This window comes from Macaca mulatta, chromosome 8, assembly GCF_049350105.2.
Source record: "Macaca mulatta isolate MMU2019108-1 chromosome 8, T2T-MMU8v2.0, whole genome shotgun sequence".
In the NCBI taxonomy this organism is placed as follows: Eukaryota; Metazoa; Chordata; class Mammalia; order Primates; family Cercopithecidae; genus Macaca; species Macaca mulatta.
In genome coordinates this window covers 144078622-144095056 of record NC_133413.1, presented here as the reverse complement: position 1 = coordinate 144095056, position 16435 = coordinate 144078622, and the positions used below count along the sequence as shown (strand labels likewise).

At 45.3% G+C, this 16435-nt stretch overlaps 1 long non-coding RNA gene across 2 annotated transcripts in view; it reads right to left on the bottom strand.

The window, feature by feature from the left end:
* Positions 1–12299, bottom strand: part of LOC114680350 (uncharacterized) — a 37332-nt gene extending 25033 nt beyond the window's left edge. Inside the window, exons 1-4 of one of the 2 annotated variants that reach the window (XR_013397439.1) lie at positions 11495–12299; positions 10292–10401; positions 7650–7758; positions 7215–7296 (exon numbers count right to left, since the gene is read on the bottom strand). This is a non-coding gene — a long non-coding RNA (uncharacterized LOC114680350). Of the gene's footprint in view, positions 1–6615; positions 7297–7649; positions 7759–10291 lie in introns of those variants that run through there. The other variant, XR_013397440.1, reaches the window with a different exon arrangement.
* Between the last annotated feature and the right edge of the window lie 4136 nt (positions 12300–16435).

Below are 16435 nucleotides of genomic sequence, written 5' to 3'. Positions count from 1 at the left end.
AACATGGACTGCATTACTAAGCAGTGGAATGCTAATAAAATGTGGGCAATAAATTGCATTTTAAAAGCATCCTGGGAGACTGAAATTGATCTTTTAAGAAACCCTACGAGGAATACTTTGATAGAGTAAGGAGGGAAAAAAAAAAGCCTTGAACAATGGAATAACAATCACTCATTTGAGTCTTGTAAATCCAGACTTTGGTGTATGAGGCTTCCTTTGAGCACACTGTTTTTTATGTGTGTAACATATGCCTGAACATTCATAGATTAATCAACGAGGTAACTATGGCTAAAAAGCAACAGCCCTGCCCACTAGCAGTCCTCTCATCTTGCTGCTACTGCCCCCTCAAAATCTATTTCCACCCCTAAAATATCTAAGTGACTGAGGTCAGAAATTTAGAGAAAGAACAGATTGGCTATTTGGACACTTGAGAAATGTGATTTTAAAGTAACCCATTCTGTCACCTCTCTGAGACTCAGTTTCTTCATCTGTAAAGTCGAAATAAATTTGCTCAACCTAAATTGGAAGACTATTTTGAGGATTAAATTAGGTGATAATGCAAAAGCATTTATCCAAAGAAAACTAGCTAAGTGAGTGGAAAGAGCACAGGCTTTGGAGTGAGACCACTCTCTTTCTTCTCCCGCATTCTTATATACAGTCAGCCACCAAGTCCTGCAGATTCCATCCTGTTGAATTCTCTGTCTGCGTGTCCCCACTCCTCCATCCCTATGCCGTGGGCCTCATGCAGGCTCCCTTCTCCTTGCACCTGTAGGGTTAAAACAGGCTTCTCCTGAGTCTCCTTGCATTGAGGTTTATTCTCCCCAGGAGGTCCATTCTCCACATTGCAGCTAGGGTGATTTTTGTTTTTTTCAAAACGCAACTCTTAATATCTCCCCATTGCTTACAGGAAAATAAAAACAACACAGCTCCTCTGTAAAGCATAACAGAACCTCCAGATTCTGCCCTGTCATGTCTCCATTTTCCTGTGTCATACTTCATACAATAGCCATACTAAGCTTTTAGAGTTTTTCATATCCAAGAGGCTATTTCTCACCTCCAGGTATTTTCTTGTGCTATTTATTTATTTATTTATCTATTTACTTATTTTGAGAGGGATTCTCGCTCTGTCACCCAGGCTGGAATTCAGTGGCATGATCTCGGCTCACTGTAACCTCTGCCTCCCAGGTTCAAGCAATTCTCCTGTCTCAGCCTCCCAGGTAGCTGGGATTATAGGCACCCACCACCACACCCAGCTAATTTTTGTATTTTTAGTAGAGATGGGGTTTCAACTTATTGGCCAGGCTGATCTCAAACTCCCGACCTCACGTGATCCACCTGCCTCAGCCTCCCAAAGTGCTAGGATTACAGGCGTGAGCCACCATGTCCGGCCTTCTTGTGCTCTTTCTACAGCCCTTGGTGATGCCTTTATGTTTTAGTCAGGGTGAGCTAAGTTATGCTGCAAAGACAAACATCCCCTAAATTTTACTCTACATGCCCAAAGTTGCAACTGGGAGCAGGAGTTGTGGGGGAAATATCTGTTCATTGTAGTCACTCTATGACTCAAACTGATAAAGCTTTCTTCTGTCGTCACAGCAAGAAGAAAAGACCATGGCAAACCATTTTCTATCTCTTAATCACTTCATTCAACTTTCCGTTGACCAAAGCAAGTTTGGAGAGGCATGGGAATGCAATCATACCCTAGCTTAGAGAGTAGGGAGAGACAGCAATATTTGGATCAAGAGATCTAATGATTTTTACATTTTCATGATTTTTTTCATGCACTCTTTCTGCCTGGTAAATAAATCTACACTTTTTGGCACATCCCAAGTGCCTCCTCCAGGAAGACTTCTTTACATATGCTTCCCTCATGGACTACACCATATCTGCACTGGTTTAATCAGGCTCTTTCTCCTTTGCTACATGGGACACTTCTTTAGGGCAGGCACCACATTTCACTCATGTCTGTATTTCTTGGGTCTAGCATAGTGTCTGGAGAGAGGTAGAAACCAAGTACCTCCCATTGCAGGAATGAGTGTTTTGGTATGTGGCTCCACATATGGCTTCCCAAGTCCATGTACCCCAAAGTTTCCTGGAAGCTGGTGGGGATGGAAGGAGAGGTGAGAGCACTCCTGGGGTTCTAGAGTCTGCTGAGCTTCCCCTCAGATGTCGGCAACTCCAAAGACAACTCAGATGTCAGGCTGTAGACACAAGGCAGTCACTGCATTTTCCCCTCCTCACCAGCCTTTCCAATCTGAGTATATTTTATTCATTTTTGTTTTTATTTAATTTTTCTTCTTTTGGCCTCATTACCCTGGCCAGACCTCTAACATATTAGAGGTTAAATAGAAGTAGTGAGAGTAAATATCCTTCTTCTAGATCTCAAGGGAGAAGCTTTCAGTTTTTAAAACCATTAAGTAGGGCATTATCTGTGAGGCTTTCATAGACAAACTTGATCAAGTTGAGAAACTGCTATTTCTAATTTGTTGACCTTTTTCATAATGACAGTTTACAGATTTTGTCAAATGCTTTTTCTGCATTTATTGAGATCATCATGTGGTTTTTGTTAATCAGCATGTCTCTAGATATTGAAAAGTGTCCTCTGGGGGGCAAAATCACCCCCAGTTGAGAGTCACTGCCTTCGAGGACTGAATTAAATAGCACATGCAGAGTGCCCATTTCAATGTCTGGGACTTAATGGACACATGATAAAAAGTGGGCTATTTTGATTCTTAGCCTCCCCTTGGATACTGGTCAGGGCCTGAAGGAAAGTGTGAGTTTGGGAAAGGATGGAGCTGCCCATATTCCTTGGAGGTCTCCTCCATGACTTCAGCTTCAGAAATTTCAGTGCTGGACAGGGCCCAATGAAGACAAGCAGATTCAACCACCTAATGTATATTCCATTAGGCTGAATTCTGCCAGCCCCTCCCCAAGGCCCATTCAGAAAAAAATCAGGCTGAACATTATGGCTTCTCTAGGATGCTGCTGGATCAAGAGTCCATGGCTCATGTCTGTCCTTGTCTTGGCTCAAAGGGCCCCTGGCCAGGTCTAGCTCATATGTTCAAACCTGAAGCTGTCAATGCCCTTCTTTAGCATGGGATGAACCCCTGAGCATTGTAACAGGTGAGTTGAGAAGTGGAATTAATCAAAACCTTAGATATCAGGTGCTTTAAATGCAGTATATCTAATCCTCATAACAGTCTTTCCAAGGGGACACTTATGCTCATTTTACTGATAAGGAAACTGAGGATCCAAGAGGTCAAGTGATGACATAGCAATAAATGACCATGTAGGTGATTAGAACTTACAGCCTGAATCCAAAGGTAGGAATATAACTTCCACTGAACCATGTTGAGTCACAAACACATGCATATATCACACACCACATGCACACATTCACACCACATATACACACCCCCCACACCTGCTGCTTCATGGAGCACTCTAACTACACATTTTCTTGAAAGGCAGATGGACAGGGAGTGCAGGCATGTAATCTTCAAAGAGTGGCATTTGCAGAATTTTGTGTCTACCTGCAGGTGCTGCCCCTGAATTCTCTGTATCTAACTCAAAAGAGGTGTATCTTGGGCCAACCTAGAAGAAATGAGAGATTCAATACATTTCTGAGCAGGAAAGGCAACAACAACAGTGAGAGGTGGGGCAGCAGGAGGAGTCTTCACACAAACAATGAAGAGAGACTATTCCCTTCTTTATTTAGTCTCCCACTGACAGTAATATTTCTTGAGTGTCCACTAAGCACTGAGGATGTGGAATAAGAGAAGACAGGGCCTCTGGCCTCAGGAAACTCTGGGGACAGGGCAGAAAACAGATGCTCACAAACAAGCAAGTGACCATCATTCAAGTGACAACATGTACAAGTCCTGTAGGAGCCAACCCAGAGGCAGGTTCCCCATATCCATTTGTCCTAGTGCTGGATTTTCCCCCTCTCCCTGGTATGCCCTGCAGAGTCTGGTCAACTTCTCCTAATCATCAGCATTTAGCTCACATGGCAACTCCCAAGGCACCTTGTTATTTATCCCAACTAGACAGACTAGGTAAGCCTTCCCTATGTCCACACTCAAAGTGCCCCAATGTGTGAATGGCAAAAACGGTCACAGCTGTGGACAATGAGCACAGACTAGCCACCAGCTCCATGAGGGCACAGGGTGCATCTGTTTGCTCAATGCTTTCAGGTAGAAGCCAGTAGACAGAAGCCATCGAAGCATGACAAACGGGGAATTGAGATGATCATATCTAGAAAGATTGCTCTGGCCACAGGATGGAGAATGGATTACAAGAGTCCAGACCAAAGGCAGTACTGGAAGGCAGGAAGAGAGGCCTGCTGCAGGAAACCAGTGGCCGGGTGGCAAGCGTGTGCACATGTGAGGAAAGGGGCATATTAGAGAGATTTGAGAGGTCAGGTTGAAAGAAGCCACTGAGAACAGGAATGAGAGAAGAGGGAGTTTTAGGATGGGTAACCTGGCTTCTCCCTGAGACAAAGGATGAAGTGTGTTCTATGCCCACATGACTAAAGGCTCTCCATTTTCAGAGAGATGAAGGAAGAAAGGAGCAATTAAATGTTCAGCTTTGCCTCTCTTGAGGAAATAAACAGAAATGGACGCTCCCGACCGTGGATGATTGAATGAATGTACAGGCGAATTACAAATGCCTTCAACGTCAGAGCAAAAAGAAATATGAAAGGGCTCATGATCCCAGGCTTCTCCACTCCAACCCCTCCCTTCTCATACCAAGCTGCTTGGCATTTATCTGTCCCACTGGAGCCTGTTATGTGAGTGACTCACTCAGGAAGGACTCAGTTAATGCACAGGTTCTATGAATGTCCATGCCACAAAGAGGTAATAGTACCCAAAGCATCGCAGGCTATATTCAGATCAACCTATTTCTATTAAGCACCTCCACCTGGACTCTGTGCTGAGTACTAAGCTCTGAGATGCAAGAAGACAATGGTGAATAAGATCTGCAGCATGAGCACTCACAGCTGTGGCTCAGGTAGAGGTTTTAAATAAAACCAACACGGCAAGAGGTTTTAAATAAAAACCAATGCTCAGAATGCATTTAAAATGTTCCAGGATCTGTTCTAATACTTTCCCTGTGCTAGCTTGATAAATCCTCTCAAAACCTTCAGATGTAGAATTTTCTTGTTCTTTGTCTTTTGCTAATAAGGACAATGAAATTCTTGTCCAAGATTTTGTACATCTTAGCAATGGAGCTGGGGTAGAACCCAGGTAACCCAGTCCCAGAACTTGTTTATGTGACCATCACACTATCTCACTGACATGATAAGCTGACATTTTTGGACTGCTTCTTATGTGCTAGCCACACTATTGCATGCAATTGACATCTGTTCCTCACAGTACCTCTAGGAGGAGAAATAGTGGACAGGACCGTGAGTCCTACCATGCAATTTTATGGGATCAGCTTCCAATTCCAGCACTCACCAGCCATGTGACATGGCCAAGATTTTTTTTTTTTTTGGAGATGGAGTCTCGCTCTGTCGCCCAGGCTGGAGTGCAGTGGCGCAATCTCAGCTCATTGCAAGCTCTGCCTACCGGGTTCATGCCATTCTCCCACCTCAGCCTCTCGAGTAGCTGGGACTACAGGCGCCTGCCACCATGCCCAGCTAATTTTTTGTATTTTTTAGTAGAGACAGGGTTTCACCATGTTAGCCAGGATGGTCTCAATCTCCTGACCTTGTTGTCCACCCGCCTCAGCCCCACAAAGTGCTGGGATTACAGGTGTGAGCCACCGCGCCTGGCCGACATGGCCAAGTTTTTAACTTCCCTGTACTTCAATTTCCTAATCTGTAATAGGAGATAATTATATGCCAACTTTGAAGGCTATTGAGAAGATTTAATGAGTTCACACATTTAAAATGATGAAAGTGTAGCTGTCACAAAAGAAAAGCTTTTGTTACAGAAGGGAATGTGAGACCTACTAAGGTTACTTGCACTGCCCACCATTTCACAGCTGGTAGGTGACGGAGAATGACTCCTACCAGAGTGTTCAAGGTCACTACCAGGGTGTTTACATGCTGCATCTTGCAGACCCAGAAGTTGATATAAGGGATGAGTGAAGAGTGAATAAATGAATGAACTAAACAGAGGGTTTTGGTACCTATTGTACTGTACCTGGACAATTTCACATTTGTTATTTCCTTTGACAATAAATTACCTGGAGTTTAAGGACTACTATCCCTTTTAGAGAATAAAAAACAACTAAGACTCAGAGGAGAAAAAAAAATCAATCCACGCCACGACACCCCCTCTCCCCAGCATCGCCTCAGTAGACTGACCAGGATTCAATCCCAGGTTCTTGACATCAAGGTTAATGTTGTTTCTTCTTTATCACCAGAACAAGCCAAGAACTGGTGCAAATCTAAAACAGATGCTTCCCTCTGCAAAAACTCCTCTTAGAGAAGTGGAACCAGGGTGAATTGCGAGGTGATATCCTGCCTCTGCTGATTTCCAATCAGAATGGGGGCCTTTGGGCACATTAATGAATTATCTGAACCTTGCGTTCTTTCTTGTAAAACATGCATAGCAAAACTCATCTTCTTGGCTTATTGGGAGGATCAATGAGAAAATGCAGCACAACATGTAGCATCAGACCAGACACACAGGGGGCATTTAATAGACTGTAGTTAATTAATGTCACCATATATTAATAACTATAAGTGTATTAATTAATAATGATCTCAGCTTGGAAGCTGAGCAAAGTAATGAGGAAACTGGGGCCTGATGGAAACACAGATAGGTCTGCCCTTCACAGCCCCCAAAATACTGTGAGAGCTCCAGGGGGTCAAAGTCAGTTTGGTCAAGGTGGTATCTTTTTCCATTACTCTCCATGCAGCCTGTTGAGATAGTACCACTGGGATGATGGTGTACTCAGTATCCGGATCACAGCTGTAAATCCAGAAGTGAAGGGGAATATCCTTAGAGAGGCAGAACCGCTATCATGAAACCCTTGCACTAAGGTTTCTCCACCTAGACTATCAAAATATACTGCCACAATCTGCTCACGACTACAGCAGACCTTTCATGTCGGTTAGAATGCTTGGGGCTGCAAGCAGAAGAACCTTCAACTAAAAATGGCATAAACAGTCAGTGGTATAACCTCATAGGACAAGGAACTTGGGGAAAGAAGGCTCCTGTGTTAATTCGCCAGCTCACGATCTCGTCTGAGCCCTGAGACTTCACCTTTCCACTGTGCCATCTTCAGCAGGTGGGCCATGCTGCCCTCATGGTTTTGAGAGGGCTTTCAGAGCCGTCCTTGCACAACCTGTCCAAAAGCAAAGAGAGGAGAATTACTATCTTATTTTTTGGAAAACCAGGAATACCTTCACAAAAGCATCCAAGCAGAATTCCCTCCATGTCTCCTCCTCTGGGGCTGTGTCACATGGTCCTACCTAACTCAAGACCCAACAAGGGAAAATAAATTACTATGAGTACCATGGAAGGAGGGTCACCCCTTCCAAAGGTGGGGTTAACACTTGAGCACAATCAAGCTCATCCACAAGGAATAAGCAGGATGATGGACCACTACAGTGGAAGCTATAATGATTCACTCTCTCATTCCAGCCCCCCAGGACCCTGTAAGGTAGGAAGAATCAGGGGTTTGTTTGTCCACTTCACCTATAATGGAGCTGAGACTGATATTTTAGTGGTGTCCTTGGCAGCTGATGCACCTCACTTCAAGTCCAATGTAAATTCTTTTCCCAGGTGGCTTTGAACAGGCAGATGCCTACATGACACAAGTTCAAGTTGGATTCATGTGCAAACACAAGGGCAACAGGTATGAGACTCTTAATTGAAATCATGTTATCCAGTTCCTCTTTAAAATTTAACATCCAAGGCAGGTGCAGTGGCTCCCACCTATAATCCCAACAATTTGGGAGGCTGAGGAGGCAGGATCACTTGAGTCCAGGAGTTTGAGACCAGCCTAGGCAACATAGTGAGACCTTCCTCTCTACAAAAACAAAAATAAATTAGCCAGGTATGGTGGCGTGAAACTGGAGTCCTAGCTACAATGGAGGGTGAAGTGGGAGGATCACTTGAGCCTGGGAGGTTGAGGCTGCAGTGAGCTTTGAATGTACCACTGCACTCCAGCCTGGGTGGCAGATTTTTTCTCAAAAAAATAATAAACATAAAATACAAAGCTTAGCATCTGTGTCATCAAAATACGTCAGGCTGAGCAATAATCTCTGGGTAGATAGACATAGGTCTTGAGCATCATCTAATCTGTTTTGCAGGCAAGATAGCAATGCTGACCTGGCATAGGTCCAGCTTTAACATAATTCTCACAGTTAATGGAGAGACAAGTCCATCACAACTGTGGATCTCAAAGCCCTTTCCATATGGTCTGCCACCCTGTGCTCTGTCAACATCATGTGATGACAGGAAACATCTTTGAGAGATGCAAGGAATCATAGCACTGAACATTTCCTCTCTCAAAGCCCAGCCCTCTGCTCTGGGGTCTCAGTACTGACCGCAGAGGCAGAGCTCACTGTCTTGCCTCTGATAGTGTTACTACTGATCAAAAAGAAAAAAACATCAATAGTAAACTATATGATAAAAAAAAAAATGGCCCAACCTGTGAAGGTTAAGAAAAGAAACCCAAAACACCTCTGAGAGCCTCCATCCAGAGGCTCTTAGCCTCCCCTGGCTTTCCCAAAACACCCGTGGATCCCTTCACAGAATAATGTTTGTAAATGCATAAAACAAAATACACAGGAATACAGAGCTCCCAATTAAACTGCAATATGCTCATCAAAATAGTTTATTTATTTTTATTTTATTCAATTTTTCCTTTTTTTGAGACAGGGTCTCACTCTGTGGCCCAGGTTGGAGTGCAGTGCCATGATCATAGTTCATTGCAGCCTCAAACTCCTGGGCTCAAGTGATCCTCACACCTCAGCCTCCCAAGTAGCTGGGACTACAGGCACACACCACCATGTTCAGCTAACTTTTTAAAATTTTTCATAGAGGCAGGGTGTTGCTACATTGCTCAGGCTAGACTCAAACTTTCGGCCTCAAGTGATCCACCTACTTTGGTTTCCCAAAGTGCTCAGATTACAGGCACGAGCCACCACGCCCAACCTTTCAAACTAGTTTAAAAAGAAACTGGTAAAAGGACAACATATGGGCTCTCTAGTAACAGATTCTATAATAAGAACTAATGGGGAGTCTGATAAGGGCTGTGTTTATGAAAATGATGAGCATCTTTTTCTCCTATGGCAAAAATCTCTGTGATATCAACTAATGACAAATTCATAGACACCGCTGAGGGGACTCTGCTTTGTGCCTATATTCACGATTGAAGCAAATCCTAAATACTGGTTAAAACTTAGGCAAAATGAAGATGGATTTTTATTCTTGCCTCTAATAGGTCAAACGGTGGCCCCACCACCAGTATGTCCATCTCCTAATCTCTGGAATCAATGAATATAAGCTTCTTGGGGGAAAAAATGTGGTCTTTGCAGACAAGTAAGTTGAGGCTCTGGAGATGAGAGCATCCTGGATTACCCAGGTGGGCCCTAAATCCAATGACAAGTGTTGTTATGAGAGATGAAAGGGAAGATACAGAGAACAGGAAAAGGCCATGTGAATATGGAGACAATGTGACCAGCAAGACAGAAATTGGAATGATGTGGCCGGGCGTGGTGGCTCACGCCTGTAATCCCAGTACTTTGGGAGGCCAAGGCAGGCAGATCAAGAGGTCAGGAGTTTGAGACCAGCCTGGGTAACAAGGTGAAACCCCATCTCTACTAAAATTACAAAGAAAAATTAGCCGAGTATGGTGGTGCACACCTGCAATCCCAGCTACTCGGGAGGTTGAGACAAGAGAATTGCTTGAACCCAGGAGGGGGAGGTTGCAATAAGCCAAGATCGTGCCATTGCACTCCAGCCTGGGTGACAGAGCAAGAGTCCCTCTCAAAAAACAAACAAACAAAAACAGATTAAAAAAGAAAAGAAAAAAAAAGGAATGATGTGGCCAAGGAAGCCAAGGAACACCTGTAGCCACAAGAAGCTGGGCAAGGTGTTCTTCCTGCAAGCCTTTGGAGAGAGCACAGCCCTGCCAATGCCTTCTTTTAGGACTCTGGCCACTAGAACAGTGCGAAGATAAGTCCCTGTTGCTTTAAGCCACACAACTTGCAGCCATCTGTTACACTTAATGCACCATCCAAGTGTGTGGATATCCCAAATCCTAGGTTAAGGACCCTGTCTGGTACCACCTTGTCTCCCATTCACACTACACATATTTGTCAAGGGCTTACCTTGTTCCAGGTTCACTTGCTGGCACTGCGGATGGGGCAGAGAGCCAAGCTGCAGATCCTGTGCTCAGGGAACTTTCATTTCAAAGGAGCGGGTGACAGAAAATAAACAACTGCATAATTAACAAACCTAATGTCAGGGAGTGATAAAGGCCTTGAGAAAAAATAAAACAGTGATGTATTCAGATTAATTGATGGAGGAATCCTAGATGGGGTGGTCAGGGAAGGCCTTACTGAGGACATGACCATTTTGCTGAGATTTAAATGGTAGGAAGTCATCTACAAAGGGTGGGGGGAAGGGTTTTCTACAGAAGGAAGGTGCAAAGGCCCTGAGGCTGGAGTGTGCTTTGATGACGAGAGTGAGGGACGGTGGAGGAGGGGCCATCACAGAGGCGCAGACCACTGGGGTGTTGTTCTGGGATCTCCTGAGATGAAAGTCTGTAGGCAGGGGCGTGATCGGGCAGTGCTCTTGGGACTGTCCGTTTGAAAGGGAGTCAAAGGGAAGTAGAAGTCTAGCAGAGAAGCCAGGCTGCCGTGCATTCACAAGAGAGGTTTCTGCCAGTCCCTCAGGGAGCATGGAGCTGGGATGGCCTGCAGAGGTATCAGGCCAGGAACTGGGCCTGACACATGCACGGGTGTGTCCCCAGCTGGCTGCTCCCTAGAGACGGGAGGACCTTGGATGAAGGACTCTTTGTTTCTGAGGAGCACCCACTCCAGCAGCTGGGAGACAGGGGGCTCAGTCCCGAAGGAGAGTCACGCACCGCAGCACCTACTACAGGCCTGGAACACACTGGCAAGGAGTTTGGGTTTTACAGCTTCACATGTGGGGAAAATGAGGCTCAGGAGGCTGATGAGTCTCCTGAAGTTGCCCAGCAGGCTGGGGGCAGAGACAGGGCTCAGTGCCTTGCTTCCTGGATCGGTATTCCTTCCATTACCCCACAATCCTTCCTAGAGTCATTATGTAAAATGTTGCTTCACAATCTGATGCTCTAAGCTTCCCAGGGCCAGGCCACCTCCACAAAAGCCTTGCTAGTAGTCGTCTCTAAGGAACTGTCTTGATCCGCCCCTCCATGAGACCTCAGCAGGGCTGGAGATGCACATGTGTGTACATCAGTGCACTTGTGCACACACGAATGCACACATGCGTGCACACAGGGGCATGCAAAGCATGTAAATTCACATATGCGTGCACACACACTTCAATACCTGTGCATTCCCTCCACTTCTGTATCTCTGGTAAAGCAAATTCTTCAGCCTTCTCCCGCAAGTGGGTGATTCATTATACCCCCCAGCAGTCATCAAGGGAGGTGCCGCCACACTTCGAAGAAATCACCTGAAGACAGATAACCTGGCATGTGTGATTCCTTCTCAGTAGGTAACATCCTGCAGGGGCCCGAGGCACTCAGATGAGATGTCACTTTCTCCAAAGAGAAAACGCATTTTGCACACATTTCGGGTTTTAGTTTACCAGCACTGGCCAATGAGTGACTTTGGATTCTAATAACACTCTCATCTTCATACACTCTGAGGGCAGCCAGTCAAAGCAAGCCTGGTGCCTTTCAGGGCCTGGAAACAGACCAGACAAAATTTAAATGACCTCTCAGAATATCAGAAAAGGCCCTGCTAGAGCTCACCCCCACTTTCCAGTGCATTGTGAATCTTTACACTTACCCTTCAAGTTATGTTTTAAAGAAAGCACGCACATGCTTAGGGTCAATTTCACAGTCTTGCCAATGCTCTTAATGAGGTGAGTGGATAATGAAGGCAGTTCATGCAGTCAATGCCCTCTCGACTTCGAAGCCAAAAACTGGACCTAGCTGCTCCATCTACCAGCTGCGTCTCCTTGGGTTTATCACTTAACCCCTAAACCACATCCACGAAACAGAAATCACAATCCAGGTTTTGCATTTGTCCTGAAGACCAAGTGACACTTTATATAAATGTGGCTTTCAAACCCTAACTCCAGTGTCCCTTTCAGGAACTGTTGTAATGAGGTGCAGGTAGGATATAGCATGAGCTGCTCAGAAGACACCCCACAGGCAGAAGCAACAGGTGTGTCCTGGGACTCCGGCTTTGTGTCTGGGGCTATACCTTCCCTCCAGGTCCACAACCAAGAGCCAGTGAACCCTTGGAATCTGGTTCCACAAGTTTGCTGAGTGACTCTAGGCAAGTGACCCACCCTTGACCTCAGTTTCTTCATCTTCTATAAAATGCTATCTGCCCTACCCGTCTGTCATTCCAAGTTCTGTGGTTGGAATTAAAGACTCCAGCCTGGAAAAGTGTCAGCCTGCTGGATAAGGTCTCTCATGGCTCACACTTGCCTCCATCCCGGCTGCCGCTGCAGCTTAGAGCATCAGATTGTGAACCAGGACGCTGCCGTGGTTTGGGGGCGTCTGCCTGGACTTCGTGTCTGGACCACCCCCGTCAGCCTCCCCACCCTCACCCAATCATCCCTCAGGAATGGTGAAGCAGTCCATCAGAGGTCTAAATTCTCGCGCATCATTTCCAAACTCAAAAACTGCCACGGGCCCTCAAAAATGTGAAGAAAAACCTCGCTGGTACTAGAACCACCTTGTATAGTAGGGAAAAGTGCAGAATCTTGAGCCAGGCTGCCTAGCTTCAAACCCCATTTTCATCAGTTACCAGCTGTGTGACTTCGGGCAAGCTCATTCTCATCTCTGTACCTTACTTCCTTTACCTATAAAGGGAAGACGATGCTGAGGAAGGCAAGAGTACTTAATTAATGGGAGACTTTGTGCAGATTATGTGAAGTGCTGATCAGTGGCCCATTGCAAACCCTCAGTAAGCCATATTCTCATCGTGATGGAATCTTCCATGTCACACTTTCTAGTGCCAAAGACCACACTGCATCTGAGATCAAATAAACAAATGTCATTTATCCATAAAATTGCAGCAAGGGGGTAGCCTGCTGTCACCTTCTTTTCAGCAGGGGTTCAAAGGTGTTAGAAAGGAGAGTCAGTTTTATAGAATAAAAACAGGAAATACTGAGGTAATCTTGGATTGATGAGTATACTATTAAGGCGGGATTTTTAGCTGAGAGGAGACATCCTAATAGGTCCTCAGGTAGATTCAGCCACCCTTAGCTGCAAGGGCAGGCAAGCAGCTCCTCAGTTTCAAAAGAGGAAGGATTGTTCAATATTAGGGCGAAGGGTTTCTGTGGCTAACTGTTTCCTGAAACAGATCGCGGGGTAGATGGGGTACTTTTTTGTGGTCAAACTGTCATAATGCATAACTATTGGTGTGGGGGTCACCATGGCAGGCAGTTTTCACACCCCCCAGGCCCTCTGACCCCAAAGAACACTTGTAATGTGGCCACAGGGCCCCCGGTAGCTGCCTGCCACTCTCTAGCTCTCCCTGTCACCCACATCCCCCCCGCCCGCCCATTCTGCTCTTCCACCTACCTGGATTCCCAGGCTTCCCTGAAACTGCATGAGCTGTCCCACACTGAGGGCTTCCACAGCACCAGCCCCACTCCACCCTGATCCTGTTATCCCTTGGGGATGCTGTTCCTGAACTTCTTCCCCAGGGAGACCTCCTCTGAGGACACCTCTGCCCTTGGTCTGGGGTTGGCCAATCTATACTCCTAGCACTGGTTCTGCTTCTTGCCTTGCCCCCATGGCACCGTGTGTGTACATCTTTACTCCTCACCTCTCATCTTCTGCACTTGAGCTTCTGGGGGAAAGACTTTCTCACACCTCTGCAAGGTTCAGTATCTAGCATGGTAGGTTTGTAAGAGATGTTGACGGGATATAGGAAGGTGTTCATGCATGAATGACTGATGTGGTTTCCACGGTCGGTCTCAAAGGTGAGTAGAACTTTACCAAGGAGAGATGGACAGTAGAAAATAAGCCCCTGTGCATAGGGAATTAGTCTGCTTTGCTCACCTCCTATTCCAGGGTCTAGAATGACTTCTGCATATTTGACTCTAGACAAGTATGTAGCATTAGGTTGGACAAATGGCAGGAAGCCACTCTTCTCCTTTCCCAGATACTAAGTGAATGAAGAGGCCTAGCCCACAGACGGATTTCAGCAGTGATGCTTGTCACAGTGAAAGCCTCCCAACCACCAAAGCTTGGAGCCCCAGGTAACTCTAAGAACATGCCAAGACTTCATCCAGACTAGAACCTGGGTTCTCAAAGCATCAACCATGTTTATAACATTCCCAGACTCTTTCTGAAATTCTCAAGGAAATGGCCCTTGGATACACTTCTGGTTGATGTGCCTCCCACGTTATCTGAGTTTCATAAATTGAGGCTGAGTCCTCTCATTTCCCAAGGCATGGGTACTAGGGAGCATGTGTGTATGTGTGAGAGAGATGGAGTTGGTATGGAGAGAGAGAGAAAAAAATGAGTCACTATTGAGGAATGAAACACTGGTTATTAATGTAAAATATTCAAATTCCACACTCTTAATTTGTCACAAACCTTTCTCCTTGAGGTCTGACATTTTGAAAGATAATTATTTCTTCCAATTGTTAAATTGGCCCTTTGGCATAGTAGCCTTTAAGTTTATTTTAATGGGATCACTCCAAAATCTGCTTCTACAACTGTGACCACCTCCCCTCTTATGTCTTCCCAGTATGCTCACCTAATGTCCACTTAAGTATTCACATTTGTCAGACCATGGCCTTTTGATGTTTTGCTTTTGGTTCAGAAATGTGATTCCTGTCACTGCAACCAGTTTCTCAGTCTTGCCCACTGGCCACCTTGCCAAGTAAATTGTCCTCTTGTCATTCCTTTATAACTACTTCTGCTAGATTTCATCATATTCTATAAAATACTCTTTTATAGTCATGCAACATGCAAACTATGCATGGTTCTGGGTAATCCAGCTTCTTTGTACTGACGATAATGAAGATGAAGATAGTAACGATGTGTGTGTTAGGCAGAATGACCCCCAAAGATGTCCACTTTCTAGTCATTTGATCCTGTGAATATGTTACAGACCTGACAAAAGTGACTTTGCAGATGTGATTAAGGTTAAGGGCCTTGAGATTGAAAGATCAGCCTAGGTTATCCAGGTGGACCCACTCTAACCTCAGGAATCCTTAAAAGTGGAGAACTTTTCCCAGTTGTGGTCAGAGAAAGAGGCATCACAACAGAAGCCAAGTCAGGGAGGTGCCACATTGCCGGCTTTAAGAGGGAAAAGGGGAACCTGAGCCAGGGAACATGGGTGGTCTCTAGAAGGTGGACAATACAAGAAAATTGATTTTTTTTCCTAGAGCCTCCAGGAGGAACCCAGCCAGGCTGACACCTTGTTTTTAGCCCAGTGGGACCCATTAGGACTTCTGAACAACAGAACTATAAGACAATATATTTGTGTTGTCTTGAGTCACTGCCTTGGTATTCATTTATTACAGCAGCAAGAGGAAACTAATAGAGTGATGATGGTAATAGCATGCCTGATGGATTAAGAATTGTTTCCAGCCAGGCCCGATGGCTCATGCCTGTAATCCCAGCACTTTGGGAGCCAAGGCAGGTGGATCACGAGATCAGGAGATCAAGACCATCCTGGCTAATATGGTGAAACACCATCTCTACTGAAAATACAAAAAATTAGTTGGGCATGGTGATGGGTGCCTGTAGTCCCAGCTACTCAGGAGGCTGAAGCAGGAGAATGGCATGAACCTGGGAGACGGAGCTTGCAGTGAGCTGAGATCACACCACTGCACTCCAGCCTGGGTGACAGAACAAGACTCCATCTCAAAAAAAAAAACAAAAAAAGAATTGTTTCCATGGGTTATGCAATGTGCCAAGCACTTCATACATCATTTCTCATTTAATCGTCACAATCACCCTGACAAAGCAAGGACTCTTATCGTCCACACTTTACAGAGGGGGAAATTTAGGCTTGGGGAGATTAAGTGACCTACCTAAAGTCTCATGGCTTGAGTATGAGAAAGTCAGAATTCATACTAATTTCTTTTAGACTCTAAGACTCAGATTCTGTCAATCAGAGAGCTCTGGCTGGGATGGGTTTCTGGTGTGTATCTTCTTCTCTTATTTTAACTGAAAGCCATGGGAGGGTGTCTGTTGGTGCCAAAGTATTTTAACCCCATGTTAACACCAGTTAGGAAACTGTTGAGTAATGTTACTTCCCAGATAAGCCAAGATTTTAGAGATGCAC